The sequence below is a fragment of the Nanorana parkeri genome, unplaced genomic scaffold (genome assembly GCF_000935625.1).
Source record: "Nanorana parkeri isolate BGI_ZX_2015 unplaced genomic scaffold, ASM93562v1 scaffold1122, whole genome shotgun sequence".
In the NCBI taxonomy this organism is placed as follows: domain Eukaryota; kingdom Metazoa; phylum Chordata; class Amphibia; order Anura; family Dicroglossidae; genus Nanorana; species Nanorana parkeri.
Window position 1 is genome coordinate 31,364 of NW_017307390.1, and position 21,535 is coordinate 52,898.

A 21,535-nucleotide genomic window follows, 5' to 3' on the forward strand; every position below is an offset into this window, starting at 1 on the left:
TCTAACAAAGAGTAGAGGCTGTGACAGCTCTGGCTTCAATAGTTAGGTTACACAAGCAGTGGGGAAGCCCGCTGCCGTGTAACCTAACTACCTGTCAAAAGCTGGATGCAGTGCTGCCTGTAATTAACAGGCAGCGCAACGTTCATGACAGGTTACACAGCGAGGAGGATTTCCCTGCTGTGTAACCTGTTAGATGCCAATCTGAATGGAGAAAAAGCTGTCAGTTTCAGACTTGAAGCTGACAGCTTTTACCTTCATAATTCTAGGTGAGGCTCTGCCTCACCTGCCTCCCCTGTCCACACACCCCTGCTGCATACAGTATATGGTGGCAGGCACCAGCTCTGCAAGGCTTCTGGTAAGAAGTGCATCGCATCACTTTGGCAGTTTCCAGCTACACCCTTGACTTCACACCTACCCAATACCTTTTGCACCACACAACCATTCCCATACACCTATATTTCAATCCTTAGCAATGCACATGATAAATGTGGCTAGGATGTCCGTTCCTGTTCCATTCGCAATCTAAACAAGTATCTATGCTACAGGAATGGTTCATCACAAATAATAAAGTGGCACATATGGAGGGGCTTAGGCACACAATACAAAACAGATTGACTAAACATACCATGACGTGGACCTTTTGGTTATACTATTAAACAACAGCAGAATATAAGGAAATAATGTCTACCCCTTGTTAAGCAGATCTGTGATGATCTTTTGTCATGGCCACCAGTTTAGCCCCAACAACACAACCACATACAGAAATATGGAGAATATGGAGGAGTATTGGGGCCTCTATTTCTAGACCTCCATGGGAGACCACCCTTCCCCTGATTTGTCTCTTACCCCCTTCCCTCCGTTCTAACAGAACCCCTCCCACACCAGTCCCTTCTTCTTACCCCCTTACCTGCTTGTGATTCCCTTCCCCCCCTCAACCTTTTCCTGTGAACCTACCCCCTTTTCTTCACCCTCCACCATCTACTTTCTCTTATTAGCTTTACCTGATTTAGTTTGAGTGTTCATGGAAGCTGGATAATTCCCTGGTACTCTTTAGGTTCTGCAGGATGGCTCAAGAGCATTAGGTTGGGATGCCACATTGCAGTTTTTTTTTCTAGTAGATCCAACATGAATTCCAGCCTGCTGAGAGGGTTTTGGCAGAGTCATTCCAGCCTGCACTTGGTTGTCTTGCATAGGGTTGCCACCTTTTCTTCAAGTGAAACCCGAACACTCTAGCGCCGCACGCGGCAATTTTTTTTTTTTTTAATATAGAGGAGAGGATCCCAATGTCTCAGCACCTAGGGAAGAGGGTTGCCTGTTCCAGCACCTGGTGCCAGTATCCCTCTATATAAATTTGGGAGGCATGCTTTGGAGACATTTGCTCTCACTTCCTGTTATGTTTACATGACAGGAAGCAAAGAGAAGTCTCGAGTGGGATGCAGAATGGCAAAAAACACCAATAAATATTTTTATCCCTCACCTACTTTATTCAAAAACATTTTTTTTTAAAGTTTTGAGATATGCATGAGGTGACAGGGTCTCTTTAAATCACATTACTTATTAATGACCCCTGACCCCATCTACACGAATATACACTGCAGACACACTTATTTATACATAAATAACTGCTACAGTGCTATGTGTCCTCAGATGATGACATTTAAGTTTTGAATTTCTTAAGTATACATACCACAACGCTGCAGATCTGGGATGTCCTGTGTGTTGGCTTGTCACTCTAGGGGGCGTGGCTATCACCCATGTGACTTCATCCCGGCAGCATCCCCTTAGTGGGCGGGGCCAGCCGTCCATTGCTGCTGTATTGGAATCCTGTGCTCTGCCCTCCAGGGAGTCTCTGCAGGCTGACGCTGCATTGCTGCTGCCGATTTGCCACCCGACTCTTCCTCTGAGCTGCGGGCACCTGTAAACAGACACAGGCTGCCCGCAGCTCAGAGGAAGATCCGGTTTCAGGCAGATGCGGCTGCCGTGGATCGCACTTACCAAGGACCTCGCAGCCGCATCTGCGAGAAAATCTTAAGTGCCGGTGTCAGCAGAGTGTCGTGTGTACGGGTGCCCGCTGGCTGGACACCCGTACACAAGACGCCAAACCCGGACTGTCCGGTTGAAAACCGGACGGGTGGCAACCCTAGTCTTGCATAGACATGCTCAAACAAACCATAATGTGTGTTAGCTGGTCTCTTTGCATTTTATAAATTCATTAATGTATACAGTCAAGACCTACTCACTTGCAGTATGAGATCTTATTTACACTTACTTTTCTCTTAATTTCTTCATAGGGAACCCTGTCCCTTCTTTTGTGGGTTTTAATATATTTGTTTATAGCTCTATGCATCAGTAGTAACTCACCCCAACAGTGCCAAACCCCATCATATATATATATATATCACACACACCAAAAAGGTAGTGGGTTTTTTAAAGGCACTAAACCACACAATTGTAAAATTCAATATTTCATTGTTTTCACAAAAACAAAAAGGCATTAAAAGATTGCAGAAACATCCTCATCGGAAAAAACATGATTCATAGGGGGTGATTTACTAACCTAAACACACGCACGCACTAGGTGCTTGTGATTTTTACACAGCAAAACGTATTTATCAACCAAAAAGTCTCTAAAAGCATATTTCCACTAATGCCATATATGGAAAAATCATGCACATTATGCATATATAATGCTGCTTCACAGTTTAGACAAAAATGGTTAGCTCATGCATTTACATTCCTGCATTCATCAACGCAAGCAACACAACATAGAGCTAATTTACACAAGATCACCTTGCAATGAGTTAAAAAAAAGCTTGATATATCACAGATTAAGTGGATTATCATGAACAATATTGACACTTAAAGATTATGATTCCCCCAATGGGGGTGACCCAGATCTTCAACATGTATCGCTATATGCTTTTTCAAAAAGGGAAGGAGGTACTCTGCAAATCATACAAAAAATTTATAAACATCTAGGGGTCTATTCACTAAGCTGCCGAAGGATCTAGCCGTAGCTTCGGCTGATCCTTCGGCTAGCTCCGGTCCCAGGACCCCTTCCCAGGACCTCTTCGGTTCAGTAGAACCGAAGGGCTGCTGTACGGGCTATTCACTATAGCCCGTACAGCTCCCGGAGTTGGCCAAGCGGGAGCCTGTTTCTGACAGCTGGGCAGAGCCAGCCGTCATTGTATGGCTAGCTCCGGCCACTTGCAGAGAGATCAGCGTCCCTGGTTACAAGGTAACCAGGGACGCTGTCATTACACACTGAGAACCTGGCCGGGCCGCTATGATATCACAGCGGCCTCTCCGTGTTCTCAGTGTGTAATAACAGATGGCGTTCCTGGTTACCCGGTAACCAGGAACGACATCTGTCATTACTCTCCCGGACCCTCTGGGAGTCTAATACGGCTCCCGGCCGCCCGGGAGATAAACACTTTCTCCCAGAAAGGTTTACTCTGCTCGATCGAGCAGAGTAAACCTTTCCCTGGCCGAAGCCACGTGATGTACGGCTGATTTCAGCCGATATACGGCTGGAATCAGCCGTACCAGCCTGAAGTGAATAGCCAAACTGCGTTCGGCTCACTTCGCTTCGGGTCGGTTAGTCACTCGGCTGCCTACGGCAGCTTAGTGAATAGACCCAATAATTTATACATTTTAACATATAGAGGGTTACTCACAAAGCTGCCGAAGGCAGCCGTGTGAATAACCGACCCGAATTGAAGTGAGGTGAACGCTGTTAGGCTATTCCCTTCAGGCTTTGCTTCGGCTGGGTTCGAGCATGTTTGGCCGACCCGAAGTGCAGAAGGAGTTCGACTCAGCCGATCCAACATCTGAATTGGCTGGGCCGAACCTCCGGCAGGCTACTCGCTGCTGTTCGGCCTATTCTCATAGGGGCCGAACAGCAGTGAGTGAATAGCCGAATGCTGTTCTATACAGACATTACAGACTGAGAACTCAGCGGAGCCGCTGGTAACCAGGGGACGCTATTCTGTCATTGCAAGTGGCTGGAGCCAGCCGGAGCCAGCCGTGAGATCCGTTCGGCCAGCTTCGGATTAGATCAGCCGAAGCTACAGCTGGATCCTTCGGCAGCTTTGTGAATAACCCTCATAGTGTAGGGGGGATTTGTGTACCAGCACACTCCACCAATTCATTTTTCCATAAATACCTGATTTTTAGATGCATAAACCAGAAGAGCCATACATTTGGACAACACCGGACACACGCACCATCGCCGCAGCCCAAAGGGGACAAGTGGAAGGTAGAACCACCCCAATCAGTAAAAGATTGGACAAAAGCCTAGTCAGAGTATATCAAAACAGCTCAGTATATTTTCCCAGTTTAAAGATAATGGGAAACACAAACCAACTCAAATGAATCCATAAACAGACCAAAAATAAACCAAATATAGCACAAAGTCATCAATCTTACCCGAAAAGGTATTGTTGTGGGGAATAACGCAGGGTCAGCTTCAAACTGACTGGAGAAACTGGCCCTTCAAACTGGGTCTGGGAAGGATACAAATCCTAAAATCACTCTAGACAGTAATATGGCTAGATGGATAAGGATATAGTATAAGGGAAAGGTTTGGAGAAGGCAGGAGAAGCGAACAATCTAGGCCAAAATATTTGATTTGGAAAAAATTTCCAATTCAGCTTACTTTCCAGTTCAGCTATGTTGTCCTAGATTGCTCACTTCTGCCTTCTCTAAGCTCTTCGCCCTTTAGTGAATAGATCTTTAAATAACTAACGAACCTCTTCCCATTTACTGTTTCTGTGAAAATATAGTTAAATATAAAAGAGTAGCAATGAACATGGTTGACTGAATAAATCCTAAAGAGAATCATTAAAGTGTGATTTTGGAACAGGTGATTCTGAAGCAGGAATGCCACTGTTAGGATAGCAAGGAGTTTGCTTGCTTACTGCCCTCATGGTATTGGAATAACAGCCCACATGTTGAAGGGTGATCACAAAAAAACCCAGTTATCCCTAAAAATATGGCCTTTTAAAAATAGTTTTCATAAGCAACCCATCTCGTAGTTGAAAGCTGTAATGCCACTGTACCACCATATGTTTACACCATTATGTTAGGTGCATGCAAAAATGTATGTATGTGTTTCTGGCCTTTCTAGATGGTAATTCCTTGTTAAAATTCTAAGTAGAGATAATATTGTAAATGTGACACACACACACGCTGTAAGAGCTATTGAAAAAGGTGAGAATGCCGCTGAGCGGCATTCGGCCCGGCAGTTCTGCTCGATCCCTCAGAGGGACCGAGCAGAACAGAAAAATTGTTCAAAAAGTACAAAAAAATAAATAGAAAACGATTGTGCGGAGCTAGCAATGACAGCTAGCTGCGCTCAACAGTTTTCTATTGTCCGGCGGGTTCTGCTGCCGTCCAAAAAAAAACTCTCCCGGGCGCTCTTGGAGTCTCCCGCTCCCAGCCGCCCAGGAGCGAAACACTGCTTTTCTTTTTTTTTCTTTATTCTGCATTGCTAGATTCCTATTGGCAATTTCAATTTGCAATAGCTAACAGTAATAGTAAACTAGCATTGTACCCGCCCTCTGCTGATGGACCTGATGGAGAACTGCAGCAGAGGGCGGGTACAATGCTAGTTTACTATTGACTATTGCAAATTGAAATAGCCAATAGGAATCTAGCATCTATTTTCTATTCTGACACGGCACCGTGTCAGAATAAAGAAAAAAAGAAAAAGCAGTGTTTCTCTCCTGGGCGGCCGGGAGCAGGAGACTCCCAGGGCGCCCGGGAGAGTTTGCTGTCTGGAGATCAGTGTCCCTGGTTAGCTGGTAACCAGGGACACTGATCTCTCTGCAAGTGGCCGGAGCCAGCCGTAAGATCACAGCTGGCTCCGCCCATCGGTCAGAAGCAGGCCGAGCTTCGGCCAGCTTCGGCTTTCAGCGTGGCTCGACTGAGCCGCTCGGCTAAGTTCGGGAGCTGTACAGGCTATATTGAATCGCCCGTACAGCAGCCCTTCAGTTCTACTGAACCGATGGGGTCCTGGGGCCGAAGCTAGCCGAAGGATCGGCCGAAGCTACGGCTAGATCCTTCGGCTGCTTCGTGAATAGACCCCATTGTGTTGCCCATGAAGATCCTTGAGGCACCATGTGATTGGTGTTATTGCATGAGTTAACATGTACTAGCAACCCTAACTTGATCCAGAGAGTGTTATAGGATTTATGTAAGAGTAATTGCAAAGTTTAAGTGATAATTCAAAACTTTGTTTGATTTTGTTTTGAACCAGTTTCAATAAATATTGTTGCCTTGTAGTTCCAGTTATGTTTCCCACCTAAATAAAATATCCTAGACCAACCCTCTTGCATTATGCTAATGAGGAAGCCCCAGCTGCTAGTTTAGCTTACAATTTGTATTTTTGCATTGTTAAAGTAGTGTTAAACTCTCAAAATTTTTTTTCAATAATGTAACAAGATCAAACAAATATAAATTGCCCAGCAAAGCATTGCTTTATATTTTTGCCCAAACACTTTCAATCATCATGTTTCTTAACCGCTGCTTCCAAGTCTCTTCCCTGAACCTCCTGTTCAGTACAAAATCACAAAGGACAGTGCAGTCTTCAACAACTGTTCATCTACCAGCTTGGTGAAGGGAGGAAAGAGGAGAGGGGGCCAGGGGGGAGGGAAGTAGCTTGATTTGCAGTGTGTTTGTGAAGACACACACAGCTTACTAGCACACACAAGGGTGACTGCATAACACTTTGCTTGACAAAGGAGGCACTCTAAAAGAAGAAGTAAGGACCAGTGCTCAGGGGACCTGCTGATTCTGCAGGAAACGAAAACTTTTAAACATAAAGAAGCAGCATACATTGTAAGTGATTTCATCAGCATTTGAAAAAGCTTAAAATCCTTTGGGCTTTAATATCACTTTAAGGTGTCCACAAAGTTAAAGCTGATATCTGGTATAAACTTAAGTCTTTGTGTCCTTTGTTTATTTCTTTCAGATACAACATGAAATGATGTATGCACTTTGCTACTGTGAAGTCTGCATTCACATGTGCAGAGTGACACACACACACGGCTCAAACCATATTGCTCTTACATGTATGTAATCAAATATGGAAACTCCCACTTACATTTTAACTACAAAGCTTACTCTTGTGTGAATGCATAAATACATGGTAAGAGCATTAGAATTATTACACAATCCGACAATAAATGTATTTGAATTAACCTATATCATCAATGTTTCATTTGTTGCTGATCAGTTGCACTGCAAAAGAGGGAATATTGCTCTTCAAAGGTTAATGCTTCATGGAGTTTTTAAAAGAAGAAGAGGACCTAATTTTGAATGGAGAAGTTAGGATCCCACCAAATGTACTTTACATAAAAATGGTTTAGAGGGGGTGCTCTTCCCTTCGTACCAGATATGTGAGAGGAACTAGTACAAGGGAGGTGACTCTTTTTCAAGGCCTGTTTTTTAAGTACTCACTTGCGTCTGGGGTAGTATCAGCCTGGTATGGCTGAAAGTAGAAAAATGGAAAAACACTTTAGCTATAAAAAGAGTGGATACAATTTTTTTTGCAAACTCCAGTTATTAGTAAATTAGCCTGATCCAAGTTGCATATAACACTTTTTTGGGCTGGTTTCCTCTTATTTCCTCCAAGAGGAGCAATTTACTTTGAAATAATTCACTGTCATGTGTTATGCACATGGAAGTATGAGGTTGCATGAACATAAGCATTTAGAAATTTGTGGACAGCATATGCTGTACATGTGTGGAAGTTGTCATATCCATGTATGTGACTTTAGCATTGCCATTTTATGGAGGCTTCATATACTTTACAGCAAAATCTGGTAATTTTTTTATAAAAAAAGACACAATGATAGATAGATAGATAGATAGATAGATAGATAGATAGATAGATAGATAGATAGATAGATAGAGATCTATACACATATACAGTATACAGGTAGACATTTAAAGATGCATTAATTGACTGTTTTAGCATTACTATACCATGACTGGTCTTTGCTGTACTTCCAAATTGAAACCTTGCTTCCACCATCACTTCCCACTTGACCTTGTCTTTGCTAGCTTAATGTTCTGCTTTACATCATGGTTGCCTATCATTTCCTGGATGGCATTCAATAACCATGTTCATCTTCTGCCTTACCCTTTCTCTACCTTGCTGTTTTCCACAATATTGCACAGCTCCTTTACAGCTGAGTTTCTTGAGGTGTGGCCAAAAAACTGTCATTTTCTTAATACTCCTTCCAACAGAGATGGTTTTGCTTCAACAACTCTTTTCAGAACCTCTTCATTCTTGACCATGTCCATCTAGCTGATTTTTTAAGATGCTCCTATAGCACCACAATTTAAAACTTACGATCTTCTTTTTTGGAGGCATCTGGGTTGATTTACTTAAGGCAAATGGTCTGTTCACTTTGCAAAGGAATTTTTCCTTAGCTTAGTTAAGGTGGTTACTTGCATAGAATACTTAATTGTGCACATGACAATTAAAAAACAGTATTTTTGCTTGCTCATAATTGGCAGATGCAAGGCAGCAGCCGTTCACCTTATTCACTAAGCTAAGGGAAAATTATCTTGCAAAATGAACAGCTGATTTCCCTTTAGTAAATTAACCCCATTTGCCAGGGAAATAATTTCTACTCTATGGTGTACGTTTACTAAACCGTGATAAAGTCTGCTTTATCACGGGATATCTTTTCTCCACATATCACAGTTATTTTTTTACTTCTTGAGAAAGGTTTGAGCCTGTTTAAGTGGCCAATTTTTCACAGTGATAGGCGGTGATAGCAGCAGTGAACTCTCACTGTGAAGGGAAGGCTTTTCAGGGATGCACACAGGAATTCCTGGGAGGAAACCTAAGATCCTGATAGACAAGGTCATATGTTATTCCTCCCACATATGTAAAAAAAACAAAAAACACATAGAACACCATGGGTTCTATTCACGAAGCTGCCGAGGGCAGCCGAGTGAATGACCGATCTGAAGTGAAGTGAGCCGAACACTGTTCGGAGCTCGGCCAGCTTCGGCTTTCAGCACGGCTCAGCCGAGGCGATGCATATGCGTTCGGCTCGGCTGAGCCGCTCGGCCATGATCGGGAGCTGTACGGGCTATTGTGAATAGCCCGTACAGCACCCCTTCGGTTCTACTGAACCGAAGGGGTCCTGGGGCCGAAGCTAGCCGAAGGATCAGCTGAAGCTACGGCCAGATCCTTCGGCAGCTTCGTGAATAGACCCCCATATATTATTTTGTTGTTTATTATAGAAATAATGAACATTATTGTAATAAAGCTTATGAGGCTTTTTTTTGCACAGTAACAATATATGATCTCTTTTTTTTTTCTTTGCATTGCATACAATTTTGTATTAACCTCTGCGGCCATAAAACTAAGGGCTCGCTGACACTAGGTGCATTGAATTGCATTGATCAGCTATATCAACATAGGCTCAATGCAAGGATGCTGAGAAAACAACTGTACTCTATGTCCGCTTTTCACACAATACAATTATATAATATAATGTGTGTATATATTGTGCATAAAAATACAGCATGTTTGCATGTCTGCATTTTTATGCAACACAACGCACAACAAAACATTACAACACACAGCAGCATGTTGCATAGAATTGAATTAAGGTTTTTGTTTGCTAATTGAGCTTATTCACACCATGTTTATTGCAGGCTCAACACAAGTACAAACAGAAAACAATTGTATTCTCACACCATAACACCGTGTCGATATGTGCTGTGTAAAAATGTAGCATTTCTGCACATCACAACACACCTCAATGCATTCCACCGTAATGCACTGTGGTGCAGCGTTAAATGAAGTGCCATTTTGTGACACTTCAATAAAGTTTAAAATAAAAGTAAACAGTGTGATGTGTTGTAACACATCACACCACTCCGACCAGTGCACATTCATTTCAGTGTGCGGGCTTGTGTGAAGGACCAATGTGATGGTGTTACAATGCATTTTAAATGCACAATGCACACCAGTGCACATCCATATTAGACGCACCATAATGCTCATTCGCTGGTGTGAGGCCCTACTCACACCTGAGCGTAGTGTGAACGCAAGTCGCATCTGTGTGTGTTTGCGCGTGTTTGTTTTCCCAGTTTGCTATGCGTCACCATTAATTTTAACCTGGAAAAGTAGAGCATCTAGCAAAATGTGACATGCGTTCCACATTTTTCCTTTTGTGTTCGTTGGCATTTTAATGCACGCAAACGTTGAGGAAAAAATGTGTATCTTCCTGGCTTTGTTTGGGATGCCATTAATGGTAATGGCACAGCAAGCACTTTGCATTTTTGGCGTGTTTCCCAAATGTGTGTCAAAGTGCAAATTTTTTGTGCATTTTACCAAAACTCTCAGGTGTGAATGGGGCCTTAATGGGCAGCAAGTGAATTTGATGCAGCAGTTGCAAGTGGCAAAAAAGTTCTTGCTTGTGAAACTAATGTATCACACGTCTTTCCTGATGCACCTGTGCGCCACAAAAAAGACTTATAGGTGATAATGAGTGGAGAAGGTGAGGAGTAATGGGTTGCAAAATGCCCTATTGGATGCATTACAGCATGAGCAATCCTGCAATTATGCCTGAAAATGTGTAAAATGGTCACTTCCTCCGTTTTCCTCAGTCTCTCACGAGAAAAAGGCTTTATCACCAGGTCTGACAGGATGATAAATCAAGGGTACTTTTCACAATACTTATCCAGTGATAAAGCTGTTCTCTACTTTTCACCGTTTATTAAACAGTTACATTCCCATTACTCTCTGTGTACTTATCACCAGGATCAGAAGAGGTGAGATATTTCAGTTCCTAACTGACTACGGTTTATTAAACACCATTTTATAGACTTTTCACTTTGATAAGGTGAGAAAGGTCTTTTCACTGCTTATCACACTCTTTTCACAATTTATTAAACGTACACCTTTACCTGAGAATGGATTTGTGTTTGTAGTAATATTTTCTTGGTTTGTCCCCTAGAGGGAGATTGTTCCTCATCAGCTCTTTGTGTCACCAGAAATTTAGTTTGGACTTAGTGATTTCATATTCCAGTAAGAGATGCACACCTCTTTTTACTGTTAATGCATGTTTGTGTTTGGTATCCATCTTCATAAACCCTTGTTGTTTGTTATAGATAGAGACTATGAGACAGATATCTTTTTCACATACAACCCTTTTCTAGAGTGTTTCTATGAGGAGTCCTGCTTGACTTGATCAAATTACTTGACAAAGTCAACGAAGCATCGATATGTTTCATGTTGCATGTTGATCCGATATGCTAGCAGGGTTTCTAATGTGATGATACTCTTGAAGGTTTTGAATTGTGGCTGAAAACCCTATTGCAATGAGTTGATGTCATCTTGGCGTTTTGAACTAATGTGGTTATAGATTACTTTTGATAAAGCGTGTGTTGTATCAGCGTTGTCATCTAATGCTCTTTACATTTTGTGGTTTTATTTTTCTTTGGGATTGCTGTGAGAATAGTCTAAAGCCATTTTTTGGGAGTTTCCTCACCTCACCTTGGTAAATGCCTCTTACAATTTGAGAAAACTCTTTTTTACTTTATTTACTAAGCTTTGTATTGCTATCCTATAATTCCGATCATTCATTATCTTTACGGCCCCAGGTTGTAGGACATCCTTCTTGGGTTTTCCACTTACATATGTTCCATGTATTCCATGTATTCTTTCCTTGTGCTGTGTTCCTTCTTTATTTTCTTTATTTTCATTTCAATTTCATTATTACATTTAGATTTTAGTGCTAGCTTCTCTATGTCAATGTACATTTTTCTTGTTTTAATTTATCTCATTCTGCATTAGCCACTCAATGGAGTGATACCAGGGTCTGCCACTAGGAGGCTGCAGTTTGGATTTTAGAACCGTAGAATGATTTATGTAATTGTTTTATGTTCTTAATTGAGTGTTTGTAACAATTATTTTTTTCTCTCTCCACACAGATCAGTTTGAGGACCAACCGCAAAAACTTCTGTGGCTGAAAGACCAGTTGCAGATCAGGATCACCACCAAGAACAGTGCACCAGATCCAATATCTGCAGTTGGAGCTGAATCACTAAAATGCAGTCCAGCTGTGATGCCATTATTTGTGGTAAGCTAGCCTCCACGCTTCCTTCCTGTACTAGATAATCTAGCGTATATACTCGAGTATAAGCCGTCCCGAATATAAGCCGAGGTATCTAATTTTACCACAAAAAACTGGGAAAAAAATATTGATTTGAGTATAAGCCGAGGGTGGGAAATGAGGCAGCTACTGGTAAATGTACAAAATGAAGATAGATACCAATAAAATTACATGAATATTTATTTAAAAGAAAAACAATAACCTAGCTCTGTAAGTGGAAAAGGGGGTACAGGGCTACATATCATGTACTACGGATCATTTAACCAATTCATATTAGCAGAGGATAATTGTAAATCTATTGTTCAGTGCATTCTATATGTAGTATATAGTACATGTACATATAGAGTGCCTGCAACAATACATTTACAATGATCCTCTGCTAACATGAATGGGTTAAATGATCCATAGTACAGGGCTACATACAGATCATTTAATACATTCATGTTAGTATAATTGTAAATGTATTGTCTGCACTGTATTAGCAGTATATACTCTATATAGAGTATATACTGCTAATACAGTGCAGACAATACATAATTGCTTACTAAATCTCCCCCCCAAATCTGCCCTCACTCACTGTGTCCGTGTGCCGGAGAGAGCAAGGACGAGTCAGCGGCACGCTGGTCCAGTGGGTAATGACCCCGCTCAGAGCGCCGCCCACCGGAGCAGCAGTGACGCGACGCTCGGCGAGGTAAGTAAGAAGAAACCTGACCAGCTCGAAACGCTGACTCGAGTATAAGCCGAGGGGGGCACTTTTCAGCAAAAAAAATGGGCTGAAAAACTCTGCTTATACTCGAGTATATACGGTATCCAACTAGAGGAAGCAGAAAAGGATTCAAAATCCATCTGGAGAAAGACCCAATGAAGTTCCCTTGCTATGAACCACACCTTGAATTTCTTGCTGGAGAAGGACTTAATTGTTTTTCAGGAGGATGATAATGAAGGTAAATGTCACTTGTACTATTTTTTTCCTGTGTTATTTTCAATGTTTTACTTTTTTACTCTGTATTTCATTTATTTTTTAATCTATTCTAATTTCAATTTGTTCTTTCTTGTTCCTTCATTTTGACCTTTGTCCTTATCCTTGTTTACATCTTTTAACTTGTTCTTCTTTCAGATTTGCTTCCTACATTAGAAGTCTAATTTCTAAATTATTTTGGCTAATCATTTACAGAACTCTCAAAGGAATTGGGCCATAGCTTATCAACCTGTTCTGGCAAGTCATATGTAGGTCAAGTATTGCATTTTTTATTTAACAGGTACTTATTATGTTTTCTGGTTTCTATATTCAATTTTTTAAATACATTTGCATATTTTCATATTCATGTAATCCATTAACTGGATACTGTGTATAGTTTGTAATTATAGCTATACATAGTGACAATTATATTTTCTCATCGCATATGGAGGCTTTGCATCCTTCTTACTGATGCAGCTGTTTCTGTGCATTACTGTCTGTCAGTTTAATTTCAACAGTCAGTTTAGAAGATTGTAAACAGTAGGTCATATATGAAATATACAAAATTAACTGTACAAGTGACTGGTCACACGGGAGATCAGTGTGCAGTCAGCTAGTAAAGGTGTTCTTAAGACACATTAGTCAGGGAGCCCATGTACAGCTCTTACCCATTGTTTATCTTCAGCCAGTATAACATATGCCATAGTGAGGATCCTGATTTTAATAAATGGCAGAGGGTGCAGTGCAATATGGGGTGACGAGTTTCCACCAACTCGAGTTTCTCTTCTTAGTCCTTCTTATTAGAATAATGACACCATGGAGAGTGTGTGCAGAACATAGAGATTATATTGATGGTTTTTATTTGACAAATCATTTTTTTTCTTTAGAAATGTCAGTTTTGCTGCAGCAGGTTCTATACATCATACAGATGCACCACTTAAGGGCAGGTTAAGGGGACCCCCCAGACAAGATATTTAAAGCAATTTTTCATGTTTATTGTTATCCTTTAAGTGATGTTAAAATCACTGCTCCTTTAAAAATTGTATTTTTTAAACTTTTTTCCATTGATAATGTCCCCCAGGGCAGTACCCGGATCCCCATACACTTTTTATGGCCAATAACTTGCATATAAGCCTTCTTAAAGGGGACACTTGTTTTTGAAAGTTCTAACCCCCTAGACTTGCATTGAGTTTGAGTTTGAATTCAAACTTTTTGGATGTTCTAAAGTTCAAATTCGAACTGAACTCGGGCCTGTTCGGCCCACCAGTAATTACTACACCCCAGGTACTCCTCTTAATGAATAAGGACATCCATTCTAAGCGTGAAAAGTAGTTTATCAAAAGTGCAATTATGTCCACCAACTACAATTATGTTTAAAAATGAGCCTTCTCATGGTGAACCTTTAGAATGTAATATAGTTATTTGTACACAAAATTCTGCTTCTTTAGAATGTTGGGAAAAAATTTAATCTCACTGTTAACTAGTAACATATTGGACACTGTACAGTCAGAATTTACTACTTCAAACTACCATCATTTAAATGTCCATATTTATGATGGTTATACTAGAAAAAAAGCACCATATTCAGTATGGAGGCAGCAAATGATTTACTAAACATTAAGGGGGTTATTCTATGATAGCTTCGGCCACCTTAGCCCTTCGGTTCAGTAGAACCGAAGGGCTGCTGTACGGGCTATTCACTATAGCCCGTACAGCTCCCGAAGTTGGCCGAGCGGCTCACTGAGAAAAGCCGAAGCGGGACCGAATGGCTGGCCACTGGCCGGCCGAAAGCCTGCCACTGACGGCAAAAGGTGGCCCAACGAAGTACTGATGGGGTGGTCATAATAATCTGGCCACTCAGTGTATATGTATATATATGTACATATATATATACACTGAGTGGCCAGATTATTATGACCACCTGACGTTTGTAGGCAAATTAGCTATAATTTTGTGCTGAAGTTGCTAGAGGACCAGACCATTATAAATAGGGAAGCAGGTTGTTTACCACGACAGTAGAAGTGATTTTCTTCTGAAGATATGGGTAAACAACGCGATTTAACAGCCTTTGAACGTGGGATGATTGTTGGAGCGAGTATCAGCAAAATAGCAGAATTCGCTAAATGTTCAAGTGCAGCTGTTGTTAAAGTATTTAAAGACTGGACTGTCAGCCCAAAATCTGTGTCTGAAAGTGCGAATTGTGGCCGTCAGCGACTAGTCAATGTTAGGGCAGAACGGAGAGTGGCAAGACTGGTACAAGACAACAGAAGGGCAACAGTGCATCAAATTACTGCACATCTTAATCAGGGATCCTCTCAAATGATCTCTGAATGCACTGTTCGCCGTACACTGCATCGTATGGGATATGGAAGCCGAAGGCCTGTTCGAACACCTTTGCTGTCTGCAGTTAACAAGATAAAACGTCTCCAATTCACACAGGAACACAAGGATTGGACAGTCGAGCATTGGAAAAAAGTCATGTGGTCCGATTAATCATGTTTCCAGTTGCATCATGAAGATGGCAGAGTGAGAATTTGGCGGGAACAGCATGAAAGCATGCACCCCGCATGCATGAGTACAACCCTTCAAGCTGGTGGGGGCAGTGTTATGGTTTGGGGCATGTTTTCCTGGCATGATTTGGGCCCTTTAATTCGTGTGGAACAACATCTGAATAGCACAACAAACCAAAGTATCGTTGCTGATCAAGTTCATACTATCATGTTGATGGCGTATCCCAATGGAGATGGCTTCTTCCAACAAGACAATACGCTGCTCGTATTGTGCAGGAGTGGTTTCAAGAACATGAGGGAGAACTTACCTTGCTTAGGTGGCCCCCACAATCACCAGATCTCAATCCAATTGAGCATTTGTGGGACGAAGTTGAAAGAGCCATCAGGCAGCTGGTTCCACAATCATCAAATCTCACAGAACTGGACAGTGCTATTCCTCAGGCATGGTGTCAGATTCCTCACATCACCTTTCAACATCTCGTGCAGTCAATGCCAAGAAGAATTGCCGCAGTATTGAAGGCAAAAGGTGGCCCAACGAAGTACTGATGGGGTGGTCATAATAATCTGGCCACTCAGTGCATATACATAATGTTTTTTCAGGATGAGCAAGGTTTTCCATTGGCCATTTTGAAATTGTGACTTCCAAAAACTACTTTACTTTCTATGCAATCCAATCTAAAAACAAAAATAGATAACAAAAAAGCCTTTTTATAGTTTGACCAGTGCTGGTTTCAAAACAACTGCAGTTACTGTAGACAAAATGTGGCAAGTTTATTCTGTTAATAACTATTAACAAAAATGTTGCTTATTTGTACATCACTCGGTTGTAGACACTCAAATAATCTCTGAATAAAACTAATTGATTTTAGTGTCACTTTAATTTTACACTTCTGATATAAAGCTCACCAAAGTACTTATTTTAAAAACCTAATGTGACTCTAGAAAAACAAAATTAAACGTAAAAAATGTAAACTTATGAATGAAAAAATAAAATCAGAGAGGTTGCTCAGCATGTTCGGCCAACCCGAAGTGCAGAAGGAGTTCAACTGAACCGATCCAACATCTGGATCGGCTAAGCCGAACCTCCGGCAGGCTACTCGGTGCTGTTCGGCCTATTCTCATAGATGCCGAACAGCAGTGAGTGAATAGCCGAATGCCGCCGAGCGGCATTCGGCTTGGCTGTTCTGCTCGTTAAAAAATAAAATAAAAGTAGTAAAAAATACAATAGAAAATGATTGGGCGGAGCTAGCAGTGGCAGTTAGCTCTGCCAAACTGTTTTCTATTGGCCGGGCGGTTCTGCTGCCGTCAGAATAAAAAATAAAAAATCACCATAGGAATGCATAGCTAGATTCCTATTGGCTTTTTCACTTTGCAATACCCAATAGCAAACTAGCTATTGCACCCGCCCTCTGCTGCTGTCAATCACCAGAGGGGGACCTGATGGAGAACTGCACGGAGAATTACCAGGTAACCTGGAAGGCCATCTGTCATTACACACTGAGAACACGGAGAGGCTGCTCTCCGTGTGTAATGACAGCGTCCCTGGTTAGCTGGTAACCAGGGACGCTGATCTCTCTGAAAGTGGCCGAAGTTCCGCCCAGCTGTCAGAAGCAGGCTGTTGGCCGGCCAATGGCCGGCCATTTGGCCAGCTTCGGCTTTCACTGGGGCTCAGTCGAGCCGAGGCATATGCCTTCGGCTCGACTGAGCTGCTCGGCCAACTTCGGGAGCAGTACGGGCTATAGTGAATAGCCCGTACAGCAGCCCTTCGGTTCTGCTGAACCGAAGGGGTCCTGGGGCCGAAGTTAGCCGAAGGATCAGCCAAAGCTACGGCTAGATCCTTCGGCAGCTTAGTGAATAGACCCCTTAATGTTTCTAGCCTCGGTGTGACTCTGTTTTAGTAAAGCACAATAATTGTGTAGCACTGCAAAGCAGAAAGCATACAGAATAGAAGGTGACTAGTAATACTGTTTCTTTTAATTTTTTTCAAAATGATAATGGTAATTATTGCATAGTAATTATTGCATGCTCAGCAAAAAATACAGTAATACAGCAAACCCTTATGCATTGTATACACATCAGCAACATAATTAGTGCACCTTGCAGCAAAATTGTGTACTAAGCTATACACGTTTTTATAATTTAACTTGTGTGAAACCTTCATGGAGAAGGGTTTGAGTTGGTATATTACATGATGCCAATAGACTGTACTGGTCATGGGTATTGAATTCCAACACACTGGGAACAGCCCCTGGAATCTTCATGATAAGATGTGGACCTAAATACTCCTTAAAACAGGATCTTTTTTGAGTTGTTACTTACTTTAAGGTCATGATGCTATTTTCTTATGTTCCAGACATCCTGACATAAGAGGCTGACAGGGATTTTTGTGACAGACAGCCAAAGCATAACAAAATTCTTGCATGGACTTAGACATTAGGTAGAGGAACCACAGTGCCCATTGGAGAAAATACCATCCAACATCCAAAAGTGTCTGATAGAAGCTGAGTTTGGAGCTCTGCAAGAGGGCTAAAAGTTACCTCCCCTTCTGCCAGGTAAGTATAAACCTTCTTCTTTTACAGTGGGTGGTTGATTTAACTTCTCTGTTTTAAAGACCAGATTAATTTAACACAATGCAGCTAGCATTTATTGTTTTGCTTTACAGGATGAAGAATAAGTATGTAGCTCAGTAATTATATTGAACTTTTTTTGTGCTGATAGGAAGGACACATTTTTTGGCTGCTATGTGTTTGTTACAGGCACTTTTGCAGCAAGCTCTAAAAAAAAATCAGTTTTCCAAATTCAACGGTACCTGGACTTCTTACTGCTCTTATCACTATCCGTACCCTGACCACAAATAATAGTGTTATATTAGTTTTGTGAAGCTGTTATAGGCTGCTATTCATAGTTTGTACAAATATAAGTTTTTTGCTAAAAAGTTATTTTACAATAAATAATATATCTATTTTTGCATTCTTTTACACAGTGTTTTCAAGCATCAGCTTTAGCATGTTTGCATGCTAGTAAGGCTGTGCCTACTGGAAAAGGGGAAAGCTAGTTTTGTTTATACTCCCAGACCAAGATTTCCCAGGCCTTCCTTCCTGCTCGCTTTCTATGCTTTTCATCAGGTACCATTTTTGGTTAACTAGCATCTTGAAAAAATACAACTTTAAGTTGTCATTGTCATTGGGAACACTTTTAAAGCTGCAGAGAAATGGCAATCAACACAAAGGTGAACAAGGGATAGGATGTAGCTGGACGGCTCACTAGAAACTATAAAAAAGTAACTCATAAGGTAAAAAAAGTATTTAAAATTGCAAGAATGTACATATAGAACCTAGTTAAGTCTGACAAGTTGTTGTCTAATTGAGCAGCACGCCACCTTATTATAAATCATTATGACAAAAATAACTTTTGAGGGGAGAAATTCTAGAGACAATTGGACACATACCCCTTTGAGTACCTGCCCCTTAAGAATTCTTTGCACATCTCTGACTAGCAGAGTGTGTTTTCTGTCTGTATTTCTCAACCACCAGGCAAGTGAATTTTGAATGCCTCGCTCATCAGTATTTGCAGCCTTCCAGCAAGTTATGCATAACTTGCTCAGAATTTTTCCCAGGAAAAAAGCAGCAACCCTAATCCTTTTCAGCCTTAAAAAAAAAAAGACAAATGACATAATAATATTTTGGGAGATAATGTTTCTTATTTGCAGACAGATTCATATGAAGATTACTAAACACATGTGTTACATGTTAACACAAGAATCTAATGACCTTTGCCTGTATTGGGGACATGTATAATCATTTAGCATCAAATAAGGTAGCATACTCCAGGTACTCCTTTTTCCCCAAAATCCATAGACACACGGTTAGTATAACTTGATATCCAAACTAAATAAATAAATAAATAATGTCCATACATTGTGTGTGTGGATGTGTTGCACTGTGATATGCACATTAGACTGTAAACTCATGTGTAAACTGAAGCTCTGTTATTAGATGGCTAATAGAGATGAGCAAACTCTGGAAAAATTGCTTTACCAGTGATTTGGTGAAGCAGACCTCATTATTCATATTTCTTGGCATATGTTTGATTTGCACAGTGGTATAAGTGAACTAACAAAAAGTGGTCCAAAGGCCATTATCAGTACTCTTTCCAAAAGTGTGTAGTCTGATCTCTTGAAGCAGAAATCTCACACTTCAAACAAGCATTTTGTGACCCTCCTGCTCCTCAGAGCAGGAATTGAACAAAAAAAACTGAGTTTGCAGAATAAATGAATCACCACTTGAAGCAAATCAGCTGGATCAACTGCCAGCTTTTGCATCACATGATCATTAGTCCTATTGGTAAACTTGCTTTTGTTGAACAAATAAGGTTTGCAGGTCTAGAGTCCAGAAAATCCAGTTTTGTACACAGGGGGGCAGAATAACATGCATCAAGAGCTAATTGGTAAGAATCTAAGAAGTTCAAACAACAAGAAATGCAGATGATGTTTAATGAGATTATTATATAATATAGAGATGTTTCCAATACAACCAATAGGTAACCTTAAAAAAATATCCTTGCATCCAAGGTGGAACAATTTAAAGAACAGTTTTAGGAATGCAAATTTGATCATTAATCATTGATAGTAATGTTAAAGAACATCTTCCAATGTGTCTGAATTAACATAATGGTTCACTTTTTAATAGAACTAAATAGGGAGGACAACTTGTGTCTACCAACACCTGCAAATTGGCTAGTGTTTCTCAAGGAACTTCACTATGTGGTCTAATATATTTTATTTTGATCCTTGAAGGCAGTGCCTTTTGTTTCTTTGGTGCTTATTACCTTGGGCATAACTATGTGCTCATTACACCTATAGATTTATGTGATATATGGACTTCTTTAGTGAACGTCTGCTTTTTGAACCCTACTCTAACAAAGAATAACTTGACATGATGGGTGTATTTATCAAAGATTCATCAAACAATTTGTCCAGTATATATTCATCCCAAATATTTTTCTGTCGTCATTCTGCTGACATTCACTCTAATTATTATGCAGACAGCTGATGTTTAAATCAAATGTTGAAAGTTATTTTCCTATTTCTGGTCAAATCTTGTTAAATAGTGGGAATGCCCCTTTGTTTTATTTGCTAACATGCTCTACACAGTGGCAAAAATGCATTTATATACAGTTTTAGCTCTAGGAGGGTTGCATGCCATTTAAAAAGAAAGCATCCTAAGCTTTCCGTTTTGCGAGCAGGCTGTACCCGCTGTGAGAATGAGCTATGACAGGGCCATCACCATCTTCTCCCCAGACGAACATCTCTTCCAGGTGGAATAAGCCCAGGAGGCCGTGAAGAAAGGCTCCATGTCGGGCGGGGTACGAGGAAAGGAGATTGTGGTACTCGGAGTGAAGAAGAAGTCTGCGGCCAAACAATAGGATGAGAGGACGGTGCAGAAAATCTGCGCTCTGGATGACAACGTCTTCATGGCCTTCGCTGGTCTCACAGCCGATGCAAGAATAGTTATAAATCGAGCACGTGTAGAGTGTCAGAGCCACAGACTGACGGTGGAAGACCCAGTGACCGTGGAGTACATCACACGATACATTGCCAGTCTGAAACAGCGCTACACTCAGAACAACGGCCGCCGGCCTTTAGGTATATTTGCCCTGATTGTCGGCTTTGATTTCGATGGCACCCCTCATCTCTACCAGACAGATCCTTCAGGCACTCACCATGCATGGAAAGCCAATGCTATAGGCAGAGGGGCCAAGTCTGTGCGGGAGTTCCTGGTGAAACACTACACGGAGGAGGCTATTGAGACAGACGATTTGACCATTAAACTGGTCATTAAGGCACTTCTGGAAGCTAGTGGGACATTACCACTCATGAGAGGTGGGACATTACCACTCATGAGAGGTATCTCGTTGACGGT

The 21,535-nt window shown here is 41.2% G+C and overlaps 1 pseudogene; it reads left to right on the forward strand.

Annotated features, from left to right (window-relative positions):
- The first annotated feature begins 20,843 nt into the window (after positions 1 to 20,843).
- The window catches only part of LOC108796477, a 6,147-nt pseudogene continuing 5,455 nt past the window's right edge, over positions 20,844 to 21,535 (forward strand).